Source organism: Pinus tabuliformis, chromosome 8 (assembly GCF_031772625.1).
Source record: "Pinus tabuliformis cultivar Carrire ecotype Pingquan chromosome 8, CPIR1, whole genome shotgun sequence".
Lineage (NCBI taxonomy): Eukaryota > Viridiplantae > Streptophyta > Pinopsida > Pinales > Pinaceae > Pinus > Pinus tabuliformis.
This window is the reverse complement of record NC_142294.1, coordinates 958,354,779-958,379,803: the sequence shown is the minus strand read 5'-3', so window position 1 is coordinate 958,379,803 and position 25,025 is coordinate 958,354,779.

The following is a 25,025-nucleotide window of genomic DNA, read 5'->3' as shown; positions in this document are numbered from 1 at the left end:
AGTGGTTTTTTCCCTTGATATTATGCAGATGATTGTGCTCAATCTGATGGATCGTTTCAAGCACTGTAAATTCTAGGTAAGAGCCAAGAACTTTCTCTTTCAGTTCATGGTTTCATTTTGTGTTTTCATGCATATTTTTGGTGTTTTTGAGGGCCTTGGGGTTTAAATAATTGACCTTAGGACCAAAGAACCCCCATATAGTCAAAAGGTGCATTGCACCTAAGTGAAAATACAATATAGGGAGGGGTGAAACACACTATCTCTCCTTATAGGGGTGCGTTGGGCACAAATCCAAGATTTGTTTACCAATTTTCCTTCAAAATTTTTCAATTTTCTTGCATGGAATGGATCCTAATGAGTCTCTTCTTGATGTTTCACATATTCATTAGCACAAAATGACCTTTATATGGAGAGAAAGAGAGCATGAAGAACAAGATTTGAATGCAACCAATGATCCTGTTACCATCCACGAATTGAAAAAAAATGGATTGTTGATATTCTTCTAGCTTCCAGGTATAAGTCAACAGATCGAATTACTAGAGTATCTTGTTCATTCATGGGATGTTCAAGCATAGGCATTGAGATTCGGGGAATGTTTTCTTGAGATAATCGTAGAGGACATATATTTTCTGACAAATTTATCCATGATAGGTGCCCCCATCTCTCTCCTAGGTGGGAGAAGGGGAGGAGAAATGGTGAAATATTATATTTCCACTTATTGTATACCTCGAGCCAAGCCAACTAGGGATCGAAAAATTAGCATAAATATGTAACACATTTTCCTTTAAGAATGATCTTATTCATCATTTCCATATTGTAGGGTAGCTCAATACTTCATGTAGCTAGAATATCATACATGCAATATGGTGTGGAGTGTTTGGATCCAACAATATTAAAATGGAGCGAGGGAGTGTTGATCAATATGAAGGAACAACTTTCTAAAGCAAGAGAGGGCAAGTTGAAAAACTTTGGCTATAGTTCTACCTTGGTATCTTTTTCTCTAGAGTGGGTTCCATTACTACAACCTTAGCAGATTACACTCGAGCCCATTGATCTAAGGGTTCCACGGATGAGGAGGTTGATAGATCATATGTCTCGATATTCAGGTCTTTTAGTGATCTGTTTCTCACCATCCTTCTTTGATTGGCTATGTAGACAGTTCATTATGATCAATGGTTATCTGTACGCAGGTATTGATTTCTGAGATGACCCTGAGATCATCCTTCCTGAGGGTGAGCGATGGGCTATTATAGGTAAGATATTTCAACCATTTGAATTTTTTAAATTTTTATTTTTCTTTTGTTTTTGATGTTTCCAAGACTAAACTATTGATCTGTTCATGCAGCTGTTGGGCCTGTTTGACCTATAGGTGCTTCATATCTCCATCGTGCAAGAGAAAAGACACAAGTTGCAGTAGAACAAACACAGGTTGTTGTAGTAGGACGAGATGAACTATGGGATCTCAATGTAGTTGATACCCTAACAAAGGTGGAGCACCACATGGAGGGGTTGACACATGGGATAGATGAGACTGTGATCGAACAGATTCTGATGCCACAATAGCAACACACTATTGGAGTACCTAGCCATATTGGTCAGCTACTGCACAAGATAGATCGTGCAATTTCATGTTATTATGAGAACTTTGATTAATCTACTTAGACATTTACATGAAGTTTTTTATATGGGTTGTGTGGCCATATGTGTCTCGTGCACAAATTTTGTAAAACCAAACTTTATATATATATATATCTTCAATGTTTCAATGTTCCTATTATGCTTTCAATAGATATGATGTGTATTAAAACTTATTTACATTCATTGCAAATGTCTATCTAAAATATTATTAGCAAGAGCATCTGTCAATGTGTTTAGATTTCTAGAAATGTGTTCATGTTGTATGAAATAAAAGTGTCTTTCTAGAAGGTGAAACCTTAAGAACATGCGAAGGATGGTAAGACTTCTAACCAAATAAACATTAGTGAGTTGTAGTACCACGAGTTGTGAGTCAAGTATGTTGACTAAACGACGGATATCATATGAAATAGCATTAGACACTAGCTCAACCATTGCGCTATACACAACGATGTTGTTGGTATAGTGACCAATAAAAATCCCTTGTAGAATCACTAACTCACCATTTGGAGAAAATGTAGCCCACACTGCGAAGGATAGGTTTCGAATACTACGACTAGCACCATCAGCATAACCAAAATATGGTTTAAGGTATGTTGACATCTGCAAACCAAATGTAAACATGATCAACATAAACAGTAGGAAAATATGAAGAGACACAATACAAACACACTCAACACACTTATACATAGTATGTACATAGTGTACTATGCATGAGATCAAGCATAGTATTTATTTAGGTACAACCCATTTCTAGGTTGTGCCAGTGGAATTCCATCAAAATCGACTAACTCATAGGCCCCTTTAGTAAGAACACGCTTGAAAATATATGGACCTGACCACATAGGTTGGAACTTTCCTGGGCCTATCTTATAAGATTCTTGATCATATAAAATAACAAGGTCTCTTTATGAGAAGACACGAGGCTTGATGATTTTGTTGTTTTGTTCCTTAATACATATTTTATAAGTTTCATTAGCTAAAGAGGCATCACACATGTCTCATCTAAATGAGTCAGATGTAAAAGGCATTCCTCTTCTACAGAAGTGGTAGGAAGAAGTTCTACAACTAGTTTTAGTGATGGAATCTCACATTCGATTGGAAGGATTGCTTCCAGACCATAAACCAACTGAAAGGGTGTAACTTCGATAGCAGTCCTAAATAAGGTTCAATACACCCACAAGGTAGCATAAAGAAGAAAATTCTAGTCTAATTTATGGATCCCTACCATACGTTGAAGCATAGTTTTGAGAACTTTATTGATAACCTCAACTTGTCCATTAGCCTGAGGATATTAGGGAGTGGAACTTTCATGGGAAATTCCCAACTTAGCAGTTAGTTTGGACATCATATGATTCTGAAAATGCTTTCTATGATCTGTAACTATGGCTTGCGAAACACCAAATTGTGCGATAACATGATTGAAGAAGAAATATGCAGTTGTTTCGCCAGTATTGTTAAATGTAGGCATCACCTCAACCCATTTATTAAAATAATCTACTTCAACAATGATATAACCATGCCCCCCAAACGAGTAAGGTTTGCATGTCATGAAGTCAATACCCAATTTCGCAAAAGGATTGACAATGATAATGGGATGAAATGGAGTAGGCGGAGCATGGAAATTACAACCATAAATTTGGCATGCATGACACTTCTGGATAGTGAGAATATATTCGCGAAAAATGGTAGGCCAAAAGTAACCAACGCATAGGATTTTCTGCATGGTAGCATAAAAAGAAAAATGACCACCACATGCCCCCGAATGGCATCCATTAAGGACTTTCTCCTCCTCCTCATGTGTGAGGCACCTTTGTAAAATTGTATCAATACTATGTCGATAAAGGGTGTCACTAATAATGATGTAATTTCAAGCTTGGTATGGAATATGTCATTGCTCAAAGTGAGAGGTATCAGACTAGAAATTCTGGGTCTGGAGATATATTAGAAAGTTTCCATACCATGGGTCAAATGACAAAATTAGAAACAACAACTCGTCAGGGATAGAATCTTCAGATTTCAATTAAGAATCAAGAGGGGGAAGGTCATACATAAGCTCAATGAAAACTAAGGATTTCTTTGACTTGGATGTGATGAACTCCAGGTCAAACTCTTGCAAGATGATGATCCATTTAGAGTATTCCCCCCATCAATTTACGTGACAAAATAGATGTCATAGGATTTCAATCTAAAACAACCATAGTTTTCAGGAGCAAGATGTAATGGTAGAACCTTTTGACGACTTGAACGACCACCAAATCCAGCTTTTCTACATGGGTACACCTAACTTTGATATCATTGAGATTCCAAATCAGATAATATATGGGATGTTCAGTCCCTACACCATCTTCCTAGATCAATACCATTTCTATAGTAGAAATTGCAATAGTGAAATATATGAAATAGTTGCGCTGGTAATCAGGGGGACATAAAAGAGATGCCCGAACCAGTACATCTTTTAGGGCATCAAATGCATTTTCAGCAACATTTTCCCAATGGAAGGGAACCCCTTTCTTAAGCAAGCGAGTGAATCCTTTGTTCAATTCAATGTACTTAGGGATGAACTTTCACAGGAAGTTAGCCTTCCCTTGGAGTTTTTGAACCTGAACGAGAGAAGAAGGTGGAGGAAGATCAATGATTGCCTATAATTTCATATGATCGATATGAATTCCATGCTTTGAAATGAACAAACCAAGAATTTGACCAGAACTAATGCAGAACAAACATTTTTACAGATTAAGTCGAATATTATAGTGTTTATATTGTAATAAAATGGACCTAAGATGCATCAGGTGATCAATCCAATGTTTAGAATGAGTTGGGAGATTGTCAAAATAAGGCTACATGATGTGTTTAATTTCATGAAAAACGTAATCCATTGCCTATTGAAATGTGGCCCCAAAATTATTTAAACCAAAAGGGAGTTTCTAGTAGGAAAATGTACCCTAGGGATAGATAGATGCAATTTTAGGTTGATTTGTTGAGAGAATGTTGATTTGATTATATACAGAGAAACCATCCATGAATGAATAGATTTCACAACCAACACAGTCATCAACAATTTGTTTGATGAACGAGGTCGGGTAATTGTCCTTTGGACAAGCATGATTTACATTATGATAATTGATGCATACATGGATTGTCCCCTGGTTCTTCATGACAGGGATAATATTTGACACCCAATCGGTCAAAGGAACGAGGTAGATGAAACCTGTTAGCGCTTGGAATTCACCTAGGCTAAGATAGACAAACTCTCAAGGCTACATCAAACCATTTCACCTCGTAGCTAGCCCTACGAGGTATGAGAAGGCTCTCTCGGGTCAGATTCGGTAGATCTTTCAATAGGATGAGCTGACCCAATTAGGAATAAAGAACTTAGGCTAGTAAATTGATATAGGAATGTTTGCTTGGGGTTTTTAATTAAATGACAGGGCTTTTCTGGGCCGCATGGGCAAAATCACAGCTTGAACAGAGAAATATAATGACTACACAGATTATTAACTGAGGCAAGGTAGGCAAGCAATTTAACACCAAATCTAGATTTTAAATGAGATGGCAAGACTGGTGAGGAGCTGACAAGGGCAAACAATAACTTTGAATCCTTGTCAAACAGAGGAAAACATTGAACATGAGCAAATTTATAGGAGGAGCATACAATACTATGAATTCCTACCTAATCACTTCATTTGCTCAAATAGATATGATCATGAGGTGAATGAAACATAACAGTTTACATATGAGACAAAGGGAAAAACTTATGCTAAATCAACATACCACATGAATCTCAGCAAACAGAGTTGTGAAATTCCATTAAATTCTCTGCCAAAAACTATACAATGAAAGCTCTGTTCCAGCACTCAGCACTCAGAAAATCTCCCTCCACTCTCTACTCCTCTAAATGAATTTTTAATACAATCAATAACCAATGCTGCCCAAAACAGGGGCGCTGTTTTAACTACAATTACAAAAATTAGAAAAGGTTGTTTCATCTATGCTAAAATAAAACATCGTATTCCTAAAAATCCTCTGATGGCTGACATATGGAGTGCTGATCCTTTTGAATGAAGTCTGGAAATAGGCATCGAATCCTATTCTGCTGTTCTGGCACCGTTCGAATAGTGGTCACAAAGCGTTCATTGCCTATTGATTCCTTCTCTAATGATTTTCTTTTAATACATTAAATAAGTCTCAGTGGTAAAAGAAAACAAATCAACCCAAAAACTCCTGCGCTGTCTCACCTGAATTACATAAATAGAACATGTAATACTTTCCCCTCGAAAATCTCTAACCAAAAAGCCTAACATTTGGAGCGCAGACTCTTATGCATCTGGTAACAGGTGTCTTCAGGTGACTTTGAAGTGAAAAGCAGGTGTCAAAGATGTGCGCCATATTTTCCTTAGTTGAAACGAACACCTTAAATATTGCAACAACTGCCACGTGATGCCTGAGTTTCGTGTAAGCACCTTAATCACCGAAGAGATGGGATTTTCATTAACGTGGTGTATGTTCGACTTCTGGTCCCCAATACTGCTCTGTGGTTGCATTAGTTTTTCTGAGTTGCTACCAATTGACATGAGTTTAAAACCTGTTCTGTTATTGGTAACAAGCGAACTCAAACTAAAGAATTATTTGACTTTTGTAACTGAGAGATAACTTATGCTCCAACTATATTTGCAAACATGTAGCAGACTCCTTATGGTTCTCCGTAAGGCCCAGGCCCCACATATAGCATTTTATCCAATCTCCTCTTTGCCACTTGCAATACATACTTCCCAAGAGACGAGTACTTCACCACACACTGGCGGATTTCTTGAGCTTCTTCTATATAGGAGTTATTAGTCAATCCCGCTACCTGAAATGTGGCTCCTTTGTGTACAGTTTCATGAGCCAAAGGATGATGAATAAACTCACGCAATGGCATTAGCATAACTTCCATGTCATAGGAATTTTCAGTTTCTTTCTCTATTGCCATCCTTTCTATCTACCTTGCATCGTGCTTTTTTCAATTACATTTGTTCCTGGAGCAAGCAGCTGATGGAAATTTGTTTCTGTATAATTTCAAAACACTGCCCTTACTACCAAAATTTTTGGGAGACCATAAAGGTGCCAAGGCGAAGGAATAATTTCCGAGGAACCTTCCTTGCAGAATTTTGTCGATGTTGCATGTGCGCCAATGTCAAGATAACATGACTCAAGTAGTCCCAATACAGTTGAAGAAATTTGATGCCAACATAAAGACATAATGGATGGATAATTGTGTATTGCTGCTCTAAGGGCCTGCAAAGCTTCGAAACGAATGACTGGATGTCCCACTGTAGAAAACCTCTGTACCATGATAATTGAAACCATATGAAACGGAAAAAGGCAACTTCGAAAGTATTCTGGAACAGAGTAAAATGTATCAGAAACAGAATCAATTGAGGGCGACCGAACCAAAAATATTCATCACTGAGCCGCACCAATGGAATTCCTTGAACTACAGCATGTTTGGATTGGATTTCTAGTGCCATCTTTCTTATGATTACTTGCAGTTTAGTTCCAACCAATAGAATTATAATCAAAGGAGAAAAACTTAACCAGAAGTGTGCCTGACAACCATGCACGTTGAGAAGTAAGTATGTCACAGCAAAAACCCATAATGGAAGGCTAATCCCAACAACTATCTTGAAGTCATCATCCAGGGATCTCTCAATATATTTGTGAAAATTAAATCTGCTTCCTGGAGCTAAGTGTGCAGAGATGAAGTCATGGCGCAATGTGAAGTAATCGACTTTAGTCACTGAACATAAAAACTCAATCCAAAACACGAGCCAACACGAAACAATTGAAGTTTGATGCGTTTTGGAGGCTTTCTGGGCAAGTGGTCATGCCCCTCCTTCGAGTGGTCGCGCACCCTTGGAGTGGTCGCGCGCGAGCAATTTATCACAGGATTTTTGGCGCTGGAGTGGTCGCGCCCCTCCCAGGTGGTCGCGCACCCTTGTGGAGTGGTCGCGCACCCTCCAAAAGACTGAAACTGCTGCAAATTTGCTAAAATCGCCTTTCAATCTCTCTTACTCGTATTCTCTTGCCTTTAAATGCATTATGATGATCTCCAAGGAGGGAATTTACCTTTATAAGCTCATATTTAAACAAATTTAACTCAAAAACCCACTTTATAATGTCTTGACTTTTGCATTTCTCTTTAACACTGTTTTAGAGTCTTTTTGTCCTGAAATGAGCCTTTTGATGCGTTTGACTCTGTTCTTTTTGCAGGTTGACCATCTGATGGACTGTGGTGAAGGAACCAGGGCTGTTGCCGGCACTTTTGCAAACTTTTGAAAATTTCTTTATTTTTACAAATTTGACATGACCTTGGACTTAAAAACAGGGTTTTTAAATCCAAGGCATAAAATGAGCTGTGGCTGATGAAAATAATAATGAAACATATGTACATACCTCCTTCTGGCTTGCTGGACACTCACTGACCTTGAACTCATGACCTTGTAGTGATTTTGACTCAAAACCCTAGACCTAAGACCTGGGACCTCAAGGCAAAAACAAAAACAAGTATGACTCAATTACATTGAAGTATGACCTGATCCAGCAAAGCCAAGAAGGGAACAACGACCAGTTCCTCCATTCAGTGTTATGGCATGCCTAGCGGGATGCAAAACTGACACTGATGAGACACCTACTTATGCATATGCAAAGAGCTATTGATCACTGATGGAGGGCTCAAGACCGACACTAACATTGGCTCCAATGGGGATGGCAGCTCCTTGGAGATGCCAAGAACCTCAGACCTCTTGGGAGAGCAGACCAGTGCCTTATCCATTGGGCAATGGAGTCAACTAGTACAAATATAACCATAGTCGAACAGACTTTATTTGACTTGGATTATAAACTAAAAACTTTCAAAGGACTATGACTCAAACCGACTTGAAACAGAACTTTACAAAGCTTTTGGAAAAACGGCAGCAATCCATCAAGATGTGAAATCATGATGACAACCATCTGTGTCTCTTACAAGACAATATACATCAAACTATATCAAAATGCCAATGCAACCAATCAAGCAGATGCCTTCTTGATTGATTCTCCTGATCAGATCTTTTGGTCAACAATACAAACCTCTCACTGGGCATCCAAAAACATATTTGACCATATTCTCCTTCATCACTGAATACTGCAATAAACACTATCACTGTTGGCTGCAACAAACTTGCTAGAGGATCGTGAAAAACATGAAGACTTGACATTGCCACCTCCTGCTGAAAGAACAAGGTATCCTTTGCTTCAAATTCTAATATGCCTTCCTCATGTGCTTCGGTGAAAGTATACTCATGGGCTTCAAAAAATTCTGAACAAATGGATGGGCAGATCTCTTCTTGTAAAAACATTTCAGCACATGAAACATATGAAGAATCTGAAAGGTAATCCTGTATGCTATGATCTTCGGTAGTCAAAATGTGTTGTAGGTCATTCTTAAACAAAAAACAATCTTCGAGATTATCAAACATGACAGCCTTATTATCTTTGTGAAAGAAAAAATTATCTTTTTGCTGGTCTACAAAACTGATTATAAGACAGTCATCTTTTTCAAAAGAGGGAGAAGTTTCTCCAACACTTTCCTGACTATGTGTGCATTGCAAATCTGTTGTAGCTTGACCTTTCAAAAGCTGATCTATCTCTACTTCAGACAAAGGAGACAATGCCTTTTGTTTTCTTCTGCTTAAACAGTAATTATGTTCATATGATAGGGCACTCAAACTATCATTTATTACTGAGCGATTGAAAGGAGATTCATCACTTACTTGCACAAAGATCTCACCTTGCTGTTCATGAACATCTGAATCCAAAACTCCGTCTATGATCTCAACAGTAGAGCTCTCTTGGATGGGCTGCATGCTGCTGTCTTCTGTGGGCAGATCTGAAATGTCATTCTCCCTTTCATCATTTTCAGCCATATGACCATCTTCAGCCTGTTGATCTTGATTCTGCTGCAACATTTCCTGATCATCTTGACAAGTATGCTGAAATGGATTTTCATACAGGGCTTCCATGATCTCAACATCCATAAAATTATCATCTTCATAAAACTTCTCAAGGCTTTCAATAAAACTATAGGCATGCTTGCAACAGTCTTGAACTAAATTCAATGATGGATAAGAGTCCTTATATCTTTCAATGAACATAGCATGAAAATCCTTTAAACAATAAATACAAGCAGGCGGCAAACTTTCATACCATGATTGGGCTTTACCTTCCAGGGTGGCCAAGAATATCTTCATCAAGCAATCTTCAGGAAAATCCACCTTCAACTTACGAATATGCATATGAAATCTAACTAGATGTAAAGCAGCATCCTTCTTACCATCATCATTAAATATAGGCAAATTCTTTGACCAATCTACCTTCGGAATTTTATTTGGAAAACCTGGGATGTGATCTCGGCTCAAGGGAGCATATCTTCTTGCAATCCGATCCATCTTGAAAAGCTCAAAGCTACTGATCTATTTGCAGTGAAGTCACCATGAAGCATTGATCTTTGGATTTTTCAGTGAAGGAGTCGCTAGTGAATGATTTCAGCCTTTCAAGTGTCTGATCGTTGTCCACTATCAACAATCAGATCTGAACTTGATATATGTACTGGGGTGAAATGCAAATGAAGTGGTCGTATTCACAAGATCACGGAGATTGACTGAAGCAGCGTTTATCTACTAACGCTGATGTAAAACAAGAGCGTTTTCGAAGGCTTCTGGCGTAACTTCAGGCTCCGTCTAAGACTTATGAAACAAACACATCAATCAACAAACAATTTTGTTCTCCCCAGTATGGTCGCCACTATGTTAGCGCTTGGAATTCACCTAGGCTGAGATAGACAAACTCTCAAGGCTACATCAAACCATTTCACCTCGTAGCTAGCCCTACGAGGTATGAGAAGGATCTCTCGGGTCAGATTTGGTAGATCTTTCAATAGGATGAGCTGACCCAATTAGGAATAAAGATCTTAGGCTAGTAAATTGATATAGGAAGGTTTTCTTGGGGTTTTTAATTAAATGACGGGGCTTTTCTGGGCCGCATGGGCAAAATCACAGCTTGAACAGAGAAATATAATGACTACACAGATTATTAACTGAGGCAAGGTAGGCAAGCAATTTAACACCAAATCTAGATTTTAAATGAGATGGCAAGACTGGTGAGGAGCTGACAAGGGCAAACAATAACTTTGAATCCTTGTCAAACAGAGGAAAACATTGAACATGAGCAAATTTATAGGAGGAGCATACAATACTATGAATTCCTACCTAATCACTTCATTTGCTCAAATAGATATGATCATGAGGTGAATGAAACATAACAGTTTACATATGAGACAAAGGGAAAAACTTATGCTAAATCAACATACAACATGAATCTCAGCAAACAGAGCTGTGAAATTCCATTAAATTCTTTGCCAAAAACTGTACAATGAAAGCTCTGTTCTAGCACTCAGCACTCAGAAAATCTCCCTCCACTCTCTACTCCTCTAAATGAATTTTTAATACAATCAATAACCAATGCTGCCCAAAACAGGGGCGCTGTTTTAACTACAATTACAAAAATTAGAAAAGGTTGTTTCATCTATGCTAAAATAAAACATCGTATTCCTAAAAATCCTCTGATGGCTGACATATGGAGCGCTGATCCTTTTGAATGAAGTCTGGAAATAGGCATCGAATCCTATTCTGCTGTTCTGGCACCGTTCGAATAGTGGTCACAAAGCGTTCATTGCCTATTGATTCCTTCTCTAATGATTTTCTTTTAATACATTAAATAAGTCTCAGTGGTAAAAGAAAACAAATCAACCCAAAAACTCCTGCGCTGTCTCACCTGAATTACATAAATAGAACATGTAATACTTTCCCCTCGAAAATATCTAACCAAAAAGCCTAACATTTGGAGCGCAGACTCTTATGCATCTGGTAACAGGTGTCTTCAGGTGACTTTGAAGTGAAAAGCAGGTGTCAAAGACGTGCGCCATATTTTCCTTAGTTGAAACGAACACCTTAAATATTGCAACAACTGCCACGTGATGCCTGAGTTTCGTGTAAGCACCTTAATCACCGAAGAGATGGGATTTTCATTAACGTGGTGTATGTTCGACTTCTGGTCCCCAATACTGCTCTGTGGTTGCATTAGTTTTTCTGAGTTGCTACCAATTGACATGAGTTTAAAACCTGTTCTGTTATTGGTAACAAGCGAACTCAAACTAAAGAATTATTTGACTTTTGTAACTGAGAGATAACTTATGCTCCAACTATATTTGCAAACATGTAGCAGACTCCTTATGGTTCTCCGTAAGGCCCAGGCCCCACATATAGCATTTTATCCAATCTCCTCTTTGCCACTTGCAATACATACTTCCCAAGAGACGAGTACTTCACCACACACTGGCGGATTTCTTGAGCTTCTTCTATATAGGAGTTATTAGTCAATCCCGCTACCTGAAATGTGGCTCCTTTGTGTACAGTTTCATGAGCCAAAGGATGATGAATAAACTCACGCAATGGCATTAGCATAACTTCCATGTCATAGGAATTTTCAGTTTCTTTCTCTATTGCCATCCTTTCTATCTGCCTTGCATCGTGCTTTTTTCAATTACATTTGTTCCTGGAGCAAGCAGCTGATGGAAATTTGTTTCTGTATAATTTCAAAACACTGCCCTTACTACCAAAATTTTTGGGAGACCATAAAGGTGCCAAGGCGAAGGAATAATTTCCGAGGAACCTTCCTTGCAGAATTTTGTCGATGTTGCATGTGCGCCAATGTCAAGATAACATGACTCAAGTAGTCCCAATACAGTTGAAGAAATTTGATGCCAACATAAAGACATAATGGATGGATAATTGTGTATTGCTGCTCTAAGGGCCTGCAAAGCTTCGAAACGAATGACTGGATGTCCCACTGTAGAAAACCTCTGTACCATGATAATTGAAACCATATGAAACGGAAAAAGGCAACTTCGAAAGTATTCTAGAACAGAGTAAAATGTATCAGAAACAGAATCAATTGAGGGCGACCGAACCAAAAATATTCATCACTGAGCCGCACCAATGGAATTCCTTGAACTACAGCATGTTTGGATTGGATTTCTAGTGCCATCTTTCTTATGATTACTTGCAGTTTAGTTCCAACCAATAGAATTATAATCAAAGGAGAAAAACTTAACCAGAAGTGTGCCTGACAACCATGCACGTTGAGAAGTAAGTATGTCACAGCAAAAACCCATAATGGAAGGCTAATCCCAACAACTGTCTTGAAGTCATCATCCAGGGATCTCTCAATATATTTGTGAAAATTAAATCTGCTTCCTGGAGCTAAGTGTGCAAAGATGAAGCCATGGCGCAATGTGAAGTAATCGACTTTAGTCACTGAACATAAAAACTCAATCCAAAACACGAGCCAACACGAAACAATTGAAGTTTGATGCGTTTTGGAGGCTTTCTGGACGAGTGGTCGCGCCCCTCCTTCGAGTGGTCGCGCACCCTTGGAGTTGTCGCGCGCGAGCAATTTATCACAGGATTTTTGGCGCTGGAGTGGTCGCGCCCCTCCCAGGTGGTCGCGCACCCTTGTGGAGTGGTCGCGCACCCTCCAAAAGACTGAAACTGCTGCAAATTTGCTAAAATCGCCTTTCAATCTCTCTTACTCGTATTCTCTTGCCTTTAAATGCATTATGATGATCTCCAAGGAGGGAATTTACCTTTATAAGCTCATATTTAAATAAATTTAACTCAAAAACCCACTTTATAATGTCTTGACTTTTGCATTTCTCTTTAACACTGTTTTAGAGTCTTTTTGTCCTGAAATGAGCCTTTTGATGCGTCTGACTCTGTTCTTTTTGCAAGTTGACCATCTGATGGACTGTGGCGAAGGAACCAGGGCTGTTGCCGGCACTTTTGCAAACTTTTGAAAATTTCTTTATTTTTACAAATTTGACATGACCTTGGACTTAAAAACAGGGTTTTTAAATCCAAGGCATAAAATGAGCTGTGGCTGATGAAAATAATAATGAAACATATGTACATACCTCCTTCTGGCTTGCTGGACACTCACTGACCTTGTAGTGATTTTGACTCAAAACCCTAGACCTAAGACCTGGGACCTCAAGGCAAAAACAAAAACAAGTATGACTCAATTACATTGAAGTATGACCTGATCCAGCAAAGCCAAGAAGGGAACAATGACCAGTTCCTCCATTCAGTGTTATGGCATGCCTAGCGGGATGCAAAACTGACACTGATGAGACACCTACTTATGCATATGCAAAGAGCTATTGATCACTGATGGAGGGCTCAAGACCGACACTAACAAAACCAACACAAAGAAGTTTTTCAACTTCAGTCTTTATCGTGGCAGCCTTCTTGCAATGAATCAGAAAGAGGCATTGTTAGACTAGTTTAACATCAACATACATTTTAATTTCATGCACCACTATATTTGGGTCGAACATTCCCTCATAGATCCAAGAAAAGACATCTTGAAAGTATTGAAATAGGGCTTTATAGGTCATAATATCCTATGGAGAGAAAGATGTTCCAATTTGTAGATTTTAAACAATACCCGATTTAATAGAGATATCAAGAGGTATCATATCTTCAATATTCAAGAGATTCTTTTCATAATCGACTTCGGGAATAGAAAATAAATTTGTAAAATACTCGATGATATTGGGTAGATACACATCACTGAGATTATCCTCAATGGAATCTGGTAAGGAGGAATGATGGTTATGATTGTCCCATATGCATTGCTTGGCATCATGATCTCTATGATGCTCTCATTGGTAGAGAATGTACGAGGGAACAGATCAGAAGACGTACCATAATACAATGACCGATTGACCCAATTAATTGAAGAGAATGAATAAGCCGCACAAGCTAAATAGATGGCTTCATAATCAAGCTCAATGGGGCTAAGCGGCATACAAATACCAAAACTATGGATGTTAGTTTCATCTGGTGCAATATATGGATAAATCATGATAATAGAAGACGATATCATATTGATATAAGAAACCGATGGTGAGTGTTATAGGAAAATTTGGGCACATCAACCCCAGCTTCCAGATCAATGATATTAGGGTCCATCAACCCCTAATTTAGTTGTTTTCATTCCCTAATGAGGTTAACCTACATCATGCTTGCCTCCCAAGAGTTTCATGACACCATTCATCCAAAAAATGTCCCTAAGGAGATCATCGCAGGTGGCCTTCTATCTGGCTGTAATGAATGGCAGGCACTACACTGTCTAGGTGCTATGCATAGCACCTGGCTTTTGTATCACCTGCGATGAGTGAGATCCATCAAATTTTTCAAATGAATCCATTGGATTCCTCATCCAATGGATGCTTCTAGAGGTTTCTAGAAGGATTGGGCTCGCTTTTGGATGAGGAAGGAGATGAATGAACCTTAACCCATTATCCCTTCCTCCATGGAACCACTTCCCAAATATGGCAACGCATTCATGAAGGCCATTAATGGCCTGACCTCCTCTGTTCAACTATAAAAGGACCAGGCATTCAAGGTTGGTCTAAGGTTGGAACTTCATAAGCTAAGGAAATGTTGTTGGAATGAGATTAGTAGAGAGAGTAATGTTATCATGTCCAATTGTTGATTCATGAGGAGGGAAGGGTTTGAAGCTGGAAGGATGACACTGAATCGGACATGCATCTACATGGGTTGTAATCTTTCCTTTCTATAAATAAAGAGTTCTATGATTTTTCCCATTCATTTGTTATGTGATGTATATTGTACTTTCAATTCTATAATATGTTTAGTTAACAGATCGCTATGTATCCTTTGATGGTTTTCTATTTTGGCTTGTGTGCAAGTACCTTTCAAGCGAGTTATGTATGGAAAGGAGTGGCAAAAATAGTCAAAGGGAAGAGGGATCGAGCAAGAGATACAGGTTGGTACTTTTTCTCCTCTTTATTTTATCTGTTAGCTATAGGAAAAGGTAATGGAATTACTTTAATTGTTGTTCTAGACTTTCTACTAGGTCTAGGGGTTAGTAGTTCAAAAAGACACTAAATTTTCCCGTAACAAAATGGTGACTCCACTGGGGAATGATTTTATCCCTTATATTAGCTAATCAATCTCTTAAAACACTTTGACATACTTTACCCTCTTTTTCTCATCGAATTCAAGTTCAATTTACTGAAATTTGAGTCAATTTTGAGCATAAAATTGTCATTCTGTAATCATCACAACTCTGTAACTGACAAGATGCTATGCATTGCACCCTCTGCATAGAGACAGTGCTATGCATCACACTATCCCTCACTCTCACCTGTGATGATTCCTTTAGGATCAGTTTTCCCATCTAGGAGCTGAAGCCTTTAGTCAATTTTCAGTTGTTAGAATTGCTTGTTGAATTTAGATGAGGTCTTGTCTCTGAAAGCAGTCTTCGTTTCCTTGTTTCGACCCATTTTAGACTGGATTGTTACATGTTTGTTTATGTATTTGTTTTATCATTTGCAGTCCATTGTCGAAGGTAGTTTTAGTCGATTGTTTTGTCAAATACGAAGTGTCACAAAATATTCCTTCATTAATAAAATAATTGATTGGTCTACTTGTGCATCTGATTCATATTTTCGTTTAAGTTTCGAAAATATTTGTTTCCTTAAAGTTAAAAGTGTCATTTAGTCTTCCTTTTATCTTTAATTGAAATTGTCAAAAATCGACATTTTTGTGAAAAAAGCTTTTGAATCATTGTGCATTTGTTCTTTTTAGTGCATAATTCACATTAAGGAGAATTGAAAAGAAAAAGAAATACATGTAATTGCATTTTAGGAGATTGAATGTATGTGCTTAAAAGGAATGGTTAGGGAAATGCATTAGTGAGTGCTCTTTGTTGTTTGATCCAAAAAGTACTTGTTTGGTCTTTCCCTTGTAGCTAGGATTTTCATTGTCAAAATGGAAAGCGTGCTTCTCATTTTAATTGCATTCTTAGGAATTTTGGAAAACATCACGTGGTGAAACCCAAAGGAAAATTTTAAGCAACATCAACCTAAAATTAGCCTCAATTAACCTAATAACGCATTGGAATTTAACGCAAACATCTAGAGGTTTCTAGGCTAGAGACGTGTTCCGGTGTCTTAAAACCTAGTGGTTGTCATTTCATTGGGGTTGGGTGATTCCTCCTCTCTGAACCGATAAGTACTAGTACGGACTTGTGCTCTTTGTCCCGTCTTATATATAGTGGGACACCCTAATAGGCTTAAATCCTTTATCCCTAGGAAGCCGAGTCTGCCTCCTTACCTATCACAATGCACCAAACACAACATTCGGGAAGACTGACTGCTATACGGTAAATCCTTGGTAATTTCTCTTTAATTTACCACTAAGGTGTATATTGCAGTTTTGTGATTATTTTGGTAAACCCTCTTGCTTAGTATCTCTAGAGTAGTCACTTTTGTTCCTTTTCTACTTCTTAAAAGAAAAGGTCCATCTGAGCGCTTGTCCTTTCAAGCTCATTAAACAACAAAAGTGACTAGAGTCATCTTTTCATTTTTCTCGACTCTTAAAAAATGAAAAAGCAAGGTTAAGTTCTAGTGTCGTAAAAATTAGTTGACTGTGGATAACATCCTCCGTGCTTGTTTTTTAGTTGATCTTAGGTTGAAACATATGGTGACAAATCCAGAGTCCACCAATCAAATAATTCCTTGTGAAGGGAATCCTAGTCTTTTTCCTCCTTTTGGAAATATTGGCGCTCCTTATATGGCTACATTATCCCTTCTAGGATTTACCATTGGCTTGCCAGTATGGTTGTTTTCAACCTCTTTGGTTCAAAATTTCGTGATTTCTCCACAATCAAGTACACCTCAAACTGGACAAAATCAACCTCCAGTTGATCCTAAAGTTGACCCTTTGCCTTCTTCCTCGTTTGTTTCTTCCCCCCCTTCTTCCTCTTCGCCTGGTGAAAGTATTGGTACTAGTAACCAGGTGGCTAAGAATAAGAAGAAAGGGAAGAAGAAGAAGAAGAAGCAAATTCAACAGAGGGGCAACCAAGAAACCATTGCTTTGAATGCAAAATATGATGAGGAACCATCCATTAAGCCTCACAAAGTTCGATATCCATGCAAACTTTGTGCGGGAGACCATATTCTTCGAAATTGTCTTGATATTCCTCAGATCTTAGAAGAATGGTCTTCTCGTTCACATCATCCTGTGTCATCAACCTCTGGAGATCATGTTGCTGACACACCATCTACTAGTGATAGCAAAGTTCATGGAAACAAGGGAAAATTCAAGTTTCCATGTAAGTTATGTGAAGGGAATCACCCCATTCACCTTTGTCCCTATCTAGATGAAGCCAAAAGAGTGTTGGATAACTATCCTACTTCACTGCAGTGACTTCCATCTGGTTACAGGAAACACTCCCTAAATCCTTCACTAGTTGATGAATTGACTGACCAAAATAACCGTCAGTTAAACCCACTCTCTCCGAAAGTGAATCCTCTGAGTCTATACCCAACCCAAATCAACAAGTCGAGGTAACAGTTGACCCAGTTTCACCTGCAGTAGATCGTACTTTTCCCGAAGAGAGTGAAAATGATACCACTCAGGTTCTTTTTGTTTCTTCATATTCTAATGAGCTTGGGGGAAATCTACCTATTCCATCAAGACAAGAGGAAAATCCTCCCGCTCTCGTAACTCAAGGGGTTAATCCTCCTGTTTCTATGGTACCCCCTCCAAGTAGTCTAGTCACTTCCTTTGATTGGAATCGACTGACAGGATTCTGCCTTCCTTCTTATGTGCCTTACAATATCATAGTACAAGTTTTTAATATGATTGTATCTAGCACTATTATAGATGAAGGTGCATCAGTGGGTATCCTTTCCTCAACTGCTTGGCAAGCACTTGGTTCGCCACCGCTTGTGCCTGTTACACAGAATCTGTTTGGTTTTAACAGAGGAACCAGTCAACCATTAGGGATCCTTCCTCAGTTACCTATTATCTTGGGAGGAAAAACCATTTATCTGAACGTGATGGTAGTCCTAGGACCTTTAGATTATAATTTCTTTCTTGGGCACGACTATGTTTATGGCATGGGAGCTATTGTTTCAACACTCTTTTGAGTGATTTGTTTCCTACATGAAGGCAGAATTGTCACCGTTGACCAACTTTCATTTCCCGATCCAAATATGCCTCCTAGTCAACCGTCTTCCCTAATTGGTCCTTTTGTACCAATGGTATCATCCCCGCCACTGGTTAATTATGTGGCAACATGTTCCATACCTACCTCAACTGACGATCAATTCAGTGATGTTGTACATTATGTACTAGGGCATTGGAACCAGATCTCTGCTGCATGACCACTTATGAGTTATGATCCATAGGAATCCAAGGATAGTTCGTTGTCTTATGTCAACCTCGTTAAAAAAATGAAACAAGGGGTCCAAGGATAGTTCATTGTCTTGTGTTAACCTCATTAAAAAATGAAACAAGGAATCCAAGGATAGTTCGTTGTCTTGTGTCAACCTCGTTAAAAAATGAAACCAAGGAGTTCGAGGATAGTTCTTTTACTGTGTCAACCTCGTTAAAAAATGAAATAAGGAATCCAAGGATAGTCCGTTGTCTTGTTTCAACCTCATTAAAAAATGAAACAAGGGTATTCAAGGATAGTTCTTTTACTGTATCAACCTCGTTAAAAAATGAAACAGGTCATCAAGGATAGTTCGTTGTCTTGTGTCAACCTCGTTAAAAAATGAAACAAGGGTTCGAGGATAGTTCCTTGTCTTGTGTCAACCTCATTAAAAATGAAACAAGGAGTACGAGGATGGTTCTTTTACTATGTCAACCTTGGTAAAAAATGAAACAAGCCCATGAGGATAGTTCCTTGTCTTGTATCAAGCTCATTAAAAAATGAAGCAAGGTCCCCTGGAGCAAAGTTCCAAGTTGAGTCTTTGATTAGATCTCGTGAAATCCCAGTCGAGTCGTTCACTTGATCTCGTAAAAGAACCTTCATTCCATCCACTTGATAGCCTTGAGTAGTCTACTTAGGTGAATGTAATGAAGCTTGGGGGGCATGCACCTAGTGGTAAAGTTAAGTTTCCCTGTAGGTTATGTGAAGGGAATCACCCCATTCACCTTTGTCTATCTGGAAAAAGCCAAAAAGGTTTTGGATAACTGTCCTACTTCACCGCAGTGACTTCCATCTGGTTACAGAAGACTCTCCTTTTCATCATGCTAGGGGCATGTAAACCAATCTCAAGCATATTTTTTTTCGTTTTAAGCTTGTGTAAAAATGAAACTGAATCCAAGGATAGTTTGTCATTTCAAGCTTGTGTAAACATGAAACTGAATCCAAGCACAGTTCCCTATGGTTCAAGCTTGTCTAAAAATGAACCCATCTCCATTTTAACCCTTGTGATTGCCATTCTATCAGCCTTTTTGCCAGATAAGCCTTGGTTGTTTTCATCCCATTGCTACCATCCTTTTGGCCAATCACAAACTTTCACTTGGTTTTTTTACCCTTTTTGAGGAACATTTGCAATGAGTGGTCTTATTAGCCAGCCTATTAACATAAATCAACACGTTTTGAGAAGTTCCAACATCTCCAGAACCAGTTGCTACCCTAGACACCACTCATTCCTCAAAATGGAGTCCTCTTTAAGCTCTTTTTAGACTCTCTAAACATGAAAATATTGCCAAGCACTTGTCGTTTCTAGCTCGTTAATGGATTAGAATTGATATCTACTCATTATAGTTTTACCCCTTCTTCAAGCTGAGATAGATTATCTACGAAAAAGGTACTTGTTGGTCAAACATGATCAATAGGTTCTCCCTTTTATTGTTTTATGCTCTTTTTGGGCTTGAGAGAAAAATGTACGAAAAAAAATTGTTGGAGTTTCCCTTTCGTCTCTTTTCAAACTTTCTAAATATGAAAAGGATAGAGTTATCTTTGTCATTAAGCTCATTAAAAACATCAAATAGTGACAAACTTGTCCATCTAGACAAGACCGAGTTTCACCTTCGCTAGAGTCGTTAAAACATCAAATAGCGATGGATTCGCCTAAAGGGAGAAATTATACAACATGCATATGTTATCCTCCTCAAGCTTGATTAAAAATAAAGAGGTACTGGTCAGAAATGATTGTGAAAAATGGGAAAAAGATGGGAACACTTTATGATAGCAGGTCATTCTTGGACATGACACTTTCACCTCATCACCGTGATTATGTGGGTTGGGTCATTCATCTTGATGGTTATCGCACCGTTGGTCTATCATATCATCCATTGCTTTGTTTTGGGTCAACGCTACCAATTCACTTCAGTGTCACCAATATGTTCAAGAGAAGTCATTCAGTTCAAAACTTCATCCTTTACAATATAGTAAACCTTAATTTTCATGCCCACCATTCCTGAACCTTGTGTTTTCAGTCGATGTTTCATCTCCAAAACCATTTACTTCGTTTCATGTCATTGATGTGGGATACATCAAGGCCCTCCTACGATGAGTCACTTCTTGTCGACATCAACACATCATCTAAGAAGTTGACTTAGAAACACCCCCTTCAGTACCATGAGGCTTTCATACATCAATGGCAGGTTTCTCACTTCTGGCGATAGGTTGACATCACTAGCCTTCGACCAAAAGACTTCGTATGGTGTTCGACATCAAATCATTTATTCACACCATGTGAAATGTACTGCAGTACCTTCAGGGTCATTATCATTATCGATGATTCCTCTCGCATCTGTTAATGACTTACATCATTGGCTGGTAATTAGACGATGTCTGCCCATGTTCGACTTCAGATCATTTATTCACATGATTAGACTTGTACTTGAGTGAAATATTGAACGATATTGAAGACCCTGGATCTAGTTTCATCCATCTGGGCTGCGATATATTCAGGAGTACTATATCAAATGTACAATGGCCTTACATTCATGGTCATCCATTCATGGGTCTATATATGTAGACAACTATTTTTGTACATGTAATGAAAGTTTATAAGCTGAGCATGGGAATGCCTTCTCTCAGCTAGATTATGAGAAAAAATCAAAGTATCATGATATTTGTATTGTAACTGATGCAGGTCTCCTTCTGTTTCGAAACCTTCTCTCCAAATGGTAAAGCATCTCACTCGACATGGTTATTTTCGACTTCATGCTTTAGGGGCAACTATTATAGGAAACTTTGGGCACATCAACCCCAGCTTCCAGATCAATGATATTAGGGTCCATCAACCCCTAATTCAGTTGTTTTCATTCCCTAATTAAGCTAACCTATATCATGTTTGCCTCCCAAGAGTTTCGTGACACCATTCATCCAAAAAATGTCCCTAAGGAGATCTTCGTAGGTGGCCTTCTATCTGGCTGCAATGAATGGCAAACACTACATTGTTTGGGTGCTATGCAAGGCCCCTAGCCTTTGTATCACCTGCAATGAGCGAGATCCATCGAATTTTTCAAATGAATCCATTGGATTCCTAATCCAATGGATGCTTCTAGAGGTTTCTAGAAGGATTGGGCTCGCTTTTGGATGAGGAAGGAGATGAATGAACCTTAATCCATTATCCCTTCCTCCATGGAACCACTTCCCAAATATGGCATAGGGCCATTAATGGCCTATCCTCCTCTATTTAGCTATAAAAGGACCATGCATTAAAGGCTGGTCTAAGGTTGGAACTTCATAAGCTAAGGAAATGTTGTTGGAATGAGATTAATTAGTAGAGAGAGTAATGTTATCATGTCAAATTGTTGATTCATGAGGAGAGAAGGGTTTGAAGCTGGAAGGATGACACTGAATCAGACATGCATCTACATGGGTTGAAATATTTCCTTTCTATGAATAAAGAGTTCTATGCTTTTTCCCATTCATGTGTTATGTGATGTATATTGTACTTTCAATTCTATAATATGTTTAGTTAACATATCGATATGTATGCTTTGATGGTTTTTTGTCTCGGCTTGTGTGCAGGTACCTTTCAAACAAGTTAAGTACGGAAGGGAGTGGCGAAAGTGGTCAAAGGGAAGAGGGATCGAGCGAGAGATACAGGTTGGTACTTTTGCTCCTCTTTCTTTTATCTATTAGCTATAGGAAAAGGAAATGGAATTACTTTAATTGTTGTTCTAGACTTGCTACTAGGTCTAGGGGTTAGTTGTTCGAAAAGACATTAAATTTGTCCGTAACAATGAGTTGTAAGGAAGTGAAGGAGGAGGGAGTGAAAAGGTTCCCATGAGTGGGGAATCCTTTAATATTCCAACCCTGACATGCTTATAAGAGCGTAGAGTTTCCCCTTCAAGAGGGACACTTCCAGTAACATGAAAATCAGAGGCGAAGAAGGTGAGTTGGTAAATGGCCATAATCCCTCCCTTATGGGGAAAGGAAATCATGTGGAAATAGGTAGAAATGACAACAACCATGGAATAAACCCATGCGCAACCCAATAGAATATCATAATCAAGAGGTCTATCAATAAATTCAACTTTGATGGATATATTTTTTCCCCCTAATTCTACTTGCAAGGAGTTCAGAATACCACAAGGTTTATATGTTCTCCCATCAAAAGATTTCAATGTGGTAGGTGACTGAATCAGTTGAGGAGAACCCATCATTTTACAGCAAGACTTAGACAGTATACAGGTCGAAGCTCCCCCATCCACAATAGAACAATGAATTTTCTTACTGCGGACGACGACCTGGATGATAAAATCCAATTGAGAAAAGAGGCAGGGGGTATATTTCTCATGACTAAAAACAACTAAGTTGGAATCTGAAGGATCCACACATTTAATAACTGAAATAAAAGACTTATTTTGGGCAGGAAAGTTTTGCAACACCTCGAGAGTTTACATAGATGATGGAGACTAAGCCAAGTCTTCAACTATGTTGTAATTTTGAACAGCCCTGGAATAAGGGTTGAAAGTAGATTTATGAATAATACCCTTTAGAGGCTTAATAGTTAACTCCATAGGAATCATGGGAAGAGTGGGATCTAATGAAGGTGATGCCAAAAGGGTAGGTTGATCAATAGCCTGACCGTTTAGAGGATTCGCATTACCATAGTCCTTATTCTGAGCAGCCACCATAACATCATATTTAGGCTTCGTGGAGGAAAGCATTAAAATCGTGTTAAAGGAACAAGGGTCCCAAGCAACGATATGGGTCTCCTGATTGGGGAATGGGTCGGTCAACACAATGGGAGAAGTGGAATATTTCATAAAATGGTTCACTTTTTCCTGGTGTGGATCGTCCCGAGTAAAGTGCTCCTCATTGTAAATCAAGCATGGGTTGTGAGGCTTATGTTTCTGATTAGAGATTGATTTGTTTATTTATCTTGCATGAAGAATATTTCTTATTTTTTCATTTTCCTTTCTTATTAATTCTTGGTTTTTGTTGATATTTTCCTTCATTTGATGAAACAACATTGATCTTGGAAGCAGAAGTCGTAGGAGGATTGGACGGAGGGTTTTGGGCAGATGCGGTCAAAGAAGCACTAGATGGTTTATTCACCGTCTGTGAACTAGCAGAATCGATGATGCCATTAGTCGCATGAGATTCTTTGCTAGGAGTGAGTTGGTGGAACAATGTTCAAAGGTTGAAGAGAATCTGGTATCTTCTCATAGAGTGTTCCATATTGGGTATAGATGAGGTCCAAATACTGGGCATGAGAAATCACTTTCTTCTCAATCAAGACCCTGCATTTAGTTAAATCCTCTATGATAGATGGAAACAAGGATTTAATAAACCATTCTGCTAACAATTTATCTAGAATATAGGTATTAACCAAGTGGCGACGAAAATTCCACTCATGAATGTGATCTGAGATAAGAGTAGCCTTAGTTTGTTTAAAGTTGGTCAAATGTTCCATTCCAGTTTCATATGGGATGGGAAATTGGAAATGTGTGAGGAAGTTGGTAGCTTAGAACCTGAAATCATGAAATGAAATTCTAGGTAATTCAATGTACCATTGACTTGTCGTACCTATAAGAGTATGTTGGAAAAGACACAATCGAATGGAATCATCATTAAGGGAGTTCGAAGAGCACCATAGATGATACGTCATGACATGGGTCAATGGGTCTTCTTTAGGATTCCCATTGAATTTTGGGATATCAAAAGGAAATTTGGTAGGAATTATTAGCCACCAAGGCAAATGAGCGATAGGATCATTGGTGAGCTGAGTCAAGTTTGGAAATTCAAGGGTCTCCATAAAAGGTAACTATTAATTAAAATTCAATGGAGGATAGCCTAAATAGGAAGGAATAGCCTAAGAAATAGGTACTTGTGTTCACTGATAAGTAGGGTTCTGATAAAGAGGAACCTGGGCACCAAAATAAGGAGGATTTTTCCAACCAAGATATGCATAACCTTATTGACCAGCTACATGATAACCCTGTAAAGGTTGGAATGGG